The 4,802-nt window shown below is 56.8% G+C and overlaps 1 non-coding gene across 1 annotated transcript; it reads left to right on the top strand.

The window, feature by feature from the left end:
- The first annotated feature begins 1,814 nt into the window (after nt 1-1,814).
- On the top strand, nt 1,815-3,629 carry LOC119451227 (small subunit ribosomal RNA). The gene has a single exon (XR_005191752.1). It is a non-coding gene; the product is annotated as a small subunit ribosomal RNA (ribosomal RNA).
- The last annotated feature ends 1,173 nt before the right edge of the window (nt 3,630-4,802 follow it).

Here is a 4,802-nt window from a genome sequence, read left to right as displayed (position 1 = left end):
TCGCAGAGACAAAGTCCGAAAGCTCGTCAGCCGGGGCGGCGCGCGCAAGCGACGTTCAGCGCAACTTTTCCGTGGAAATACCGAAAGCGGCTCGCACGTTTGCCTTGTATCGGTGAGCTGGGGCACCGTGGTGCACGCGAGAGGTGGAAACACGGCTTGAAAAGCAAAAATGAGGAATTTCTTTCGGCGCTAACTGCCGCCGGCGGCCACGAGTACGGCCCCATGGAGGTCTGGGTACTTATCGCTGCTATTATATAGAGGTATGCGGCCCCGGCCGACATCGTACCACTTTTCAATTTGTGGTGTCCGGGTGCGTTTTGTGCGATTCACGCACTGCGGCGACGTCGGGAATTGCGCCGACGAGTACGCGACCGCTCGCAGAGACAAAGTCCGAAAGCTCGTCAGCCGGGGCGGCGCGCGCAAGCGACGTTCAGCGCAACTTTTCCGTGGAAATACCGAAAGCGGCTCGCACGTTTGCCTTGTATCGGTGAGCTGGGGCACCGTGGTGCACGCGAGAGGTGGAAACACGGCTTGAAAAGCAAAAATGAGGAATTTCTTTCGGCGCTAACTGCCGCCGGCGGCCACGAGTACGGCCCCATGGAGGTCTGGGTACTTATCGCTGCTATTATATAGAGGTATGCGGCCCCGGCCGACATCGTACCACTTTTCAATTTGTGGTGTCCGGGTGCGTTTTGTGCGATTCACGCACTGCGGCGACGTCGGGAATTGCGCCGACGAGTACGCGACCGCTCGCAGAGACAAAGTCCGAAACCGCGTCAGCCGGGGCGGCGCGCGCAAGCCACGTTCAGCGCAACTTTTCCGTGGAAATACCGAAAGCGGCTCGCACGTTTGCCTTGAATCGGTGAGCTGGGGCACCGTGGTGCACGCGAGAGGTGGAAATACGCCGACGAGTACGCAAGCCACCGTCCAAAACAACGGTCATGGAGCACAGCACCGTGCGTGGCACAACGTTTGCAGAGAAAGTGCGGCAGCGGAAAGCTCGTTCGCCGTGAAAGTCAGCACAGGATGCGCGGTGGTTCAGGCACGTGAATATTCGCGAAGCCGTACTCGCCGCTGGCGAAACATTGACGATCACGACCCTCTTGCGCGGTGTTGGTTTTCACGACTTCGGCCCTGTGCAGCCGACGTAAACTTTCAAAGTTCGTCAAGGTGCGGCACGATTTCCGCCAAATCCCCGTCGAAAATGCCACGAGTACGGCCCCATGGAGGTCTGGGTACTTATCGCTGCTATTATATGGGGGTTGGAGTGCAGTCGCCCCCCGAGTGCGTGCGACCTGGGTGTCTGATATGCGGCGGGCTCCGTGCCCGTCAAGCGTGTCCCCGGAGCCTCTCCCGTGGATCCCTCGGCAATCGTCTGCAGCCTCATCCGCTTGATGCGTTAGGGGCTGGTTGTCGGACGACGCCGTATCCACGATATCGAGGTGTGTTCCGCATCGTCCTCGGACGAGTCAAATAAGAAAGCGCCGAAGGCGCGGGCGTGACCCGTCGCTTGGCGGCTTTGCCGTCTCGGCTACGTTGCAAGCGCCGATCGGTCCACCAGTGCTGCGGGCTGATGGCAAATCCCGCAAGCCGTGACCGAGTCGACGCAACGAATCTATCGAGAGTGTGCGTGCTTCTTGCCGCGTGGCGATACCCAGCCCTGCGGGGAGGGCGCCGTAGCGAGCTCGAACGCCGTCATCTCGGACTGTGCAAAGAGGTGGGCTTTGCAAAAACGAAGCGTGCTGAGGCGCCTGAAGGTGGCCTCGGCGTCGCAACAACGGCGTCCGGCATGGCTGGACGCGCAGTTGAACGATTACCTGGTTGATCCTGCCAGTAATCATATGCTTGTCTCAAAGATTAAGCCATGCATGTCTAAGTACATGCCGAAATAAGGCGAAACCGCGAATGGCTCATTAAATCAGTTATGGTTCCTTAGATCGTTTCTTCCTACTTGGATAACTGTGGCAATTCTAGAGCTAATACATGCAGTGAGCCTGAAGCCCTTTGGGCGACGGGTGCTTTTATTAGACCAAGATCGATCGGGTTTCGGCCCGTATTGTGTGGTGACTCTGGATAACTTTGTGCTGATCGCATGGCCACGAGCCGGCGACGTTTCTTTCAAGTGTCTGCCTTATCAACTTTCGATGGTAGGTTACTTGCTTACCATGGTTGTTACGGGTAACGGAGAATCAGGGTTCGATTCCGGAGAGGGAGCCTGAGAAACGGCTACCACATCCAAGGAAGGCAGCAGGCGCGCAAATTACCCACTCCCGGCACGGGGAGGTAGTGACGAAAAATAACAATACGGGACTCTTTTGAGGCCCCGTAATTGAAATGAGTACACTCTAAATCCTTTAACGAGGATCAATTGGAGGGCAAGTCTGGTGCCAGCAGCCGCGGTAATTCCAGCTCCAATAGCGTATACTAAAGCTGCTGCGGTTAAAAAGCTCGTAGTTGGATCTCAGTTCCAGACGAGTAGTGCATCTACCCGATGCGACGGCTCGGACTGAACATCATGCCGGTCCTTTCTTGGTGCACTTCATTGTGTGCCTCGAGAAGGCCGGTGCTTTTACTTTGAAAAAATTAGAGTGCTCAACGCAGGCGAGTCGCCTGAATAAACTTGCATGGAATAATAGAACAAGACCTCGTTTCTGTTCTGTTGGTTTTTGGAATACGAGGTAATGATTAAGAGGGACAGACGGGGGCATTCGTATTGCGGCGCTAGAGGTGAAATTCTTGGACCGTCGCAAGACGAACTACTGCGAAAGCATTTGCCAAGAATGTTTTCTTTGATCAAGAACGAAAGTCAGAGGTTCGAAGGCGATCAGATACCGCCCTAGTTCTGACCATAAACGATGCCAACCAGCGATCCGCCTGAGTTACTCAAATGACTCGGCGGGCAGCTTCCGGGAAACCAAAGTATTTGGGTTCCGGGGGAAGTATGGTTGCAAAGCTGAAACTTAAAGGAATTGACGGAAGGGCACCACCAGGAGTGGAGCCTGCGGCTTAATTTGACTCAACACGGGAAAACTTACCCGGCCCGGACACTGGGAGGATTGACAGATTGAGAGCTCTTTCTTGATTCGGTGGATGGTGGTGCATGGCCGTTCTTAGTTGGTGGAGCGATTTGTCTGGTTAATTCCGATAACGAACGAGACTCTAGCCTATTAAATAGGTGCGGGGTTCCCAGCACCTTACAACCTTCTTAGAGGGACAAGCGGCTCCTAGCCGCACGAAACAGAGCAATAACAGGTCTGTGATGCCCTTAGATGTCCGGGGCCGCACGCGCGCTACACTGAAGGAAGCAGCGTGTCTTTATCCCTGTCTGAAAAGACTGGGTAACCCGTGGAACTTCTTTCGTGATTGGGATAGGGGCTTGCAATTGTTCCCCTTGAACGAGGAATTCCCAGTAAGCGCGAGTCATAAGCTCGCGTTGATTACGTCCCTGCCCTTTGTACACACCGCCCGTCGCTACTACCGATTGAATGATTTAGTGAGGTCTTCGGACCGATGTCCGGCGCGGCCTTTCGGTTGCGCCGGTCTGTTGGAAAGATGACCAAACTTGATCATTTAGAGGAAGTAAAAGTCGTAACAAGGTTTCCGTAGGTGAACCTGCGGAAGGATCATTACCGGACTGTGAAGGGTGACGATCGTTTCTGCCCCGTGTGGGTGGAGCGGCTCGCTGCGCCCGACGCTTTCCGCCGCTGTCCCCGCTTGGACGCGGGGACGGCTATACCCGAACATGCGCGGGGACTGCCTGAATTCTGAGGGGCGCCCCGTGCCCAATTTGTTGCGCCCAGCGGGCGGCGGCTGCAACCTTGGACGGTTGGCTTGGCCGCGCCCGTGGGTACAAACGGCGTAACGCACTTTCATGGGTGGGCTTTCAGTCCGCCTCGACGCTCATGCGCGGAATGGGAGTAAGACGACCCGACAAAGCTTTGCCCAGTACGAGAGGAACGGTAGAGGTCGGTCAAGGAACTGGCGGTCGAGAGCTAAAGCTGCCTGCCATCCATCATTCATAGTTGGAACTGCGGTGCAAGCGCTCTCCCGTCCTCCGCGGCAAACGCCGCCGAGTCTGAAAAGGCTGGCGGCTGCCGGTCGCTTCCTGCGGCGAGTATGGAGTAACGACCCGACTATGTTGCTGCCCAAGTACTGAAGGAACGGCGCGGCATTCGGTCGGTCATGGAACTGGCGGTACGAGGGTGTGGCTGCCAAGTACAATAGGAACCGTGGCCCATAACGCCCTCCCGTCCTCCGCGGCAAGTGCCACCGAGCCCGACAGGGCCGGAGGCTGCCGGTCGGCTCCTGCTCGTGACGCGCGAGATGTCGAGATCGCGGTTGAATGCGACGACGTTGGCAGGCTATTCGCCCGCCGCCGAGGGAAAGGCGGCGCTGCTGCGAAGTACGAGAGGAAACGCGGCTTTGCTACGTCGGACGCGTTCCGCGGTTAACGGACTTGTGCGCTTTGGGAAGGCGCCGCACGTCGAAAGAGGATTTACGGACAGACGAGGGACTGAAGTCTCGAAACTTGAACGCACTTGCGGCCAGGCTCTTGCTGGCTTCGTCTTCCGCCTCGAGTAGAATTGTTGCGGCTCCGGCGCCGAAAGCTGTCCCTGGCACTGGCCGAGTGGTTTTGGAGAGCCGCGCGAGTACGCGCGCCGGGCTCTTGTCCGTCGTCTCAAGTAGACTGTCGGATCAGCAGCGGGTGTGCTGCGGCAATCCGCCGATGCGAAAGCGTGTTTGTGTGTTAGGGACATTGTGGTCAATTTGAGTACCCTTCTGATGACTAAAAGCGAGACACG

Source organism: Dermacentor silvarum, chromosome 4, assembly GCF_013339745.2.
Source record: "Dermacentor silvarum isolate Dsil-2018 chromosome 4, BIME_Dsil_1.4, whole genome shotgun sequence".
NCBI classification, from domain to species: Eukaryota; Metazoa; Arthropoda; class Arachnida; order Ixodida; family Ixodidae; genus Dermacentor; species Dermacentor silvarum.
Note: the sequence above shows the minus strand (reverse complement) of the source record. Positions and strands in the feature narration are given on the sequence as shown.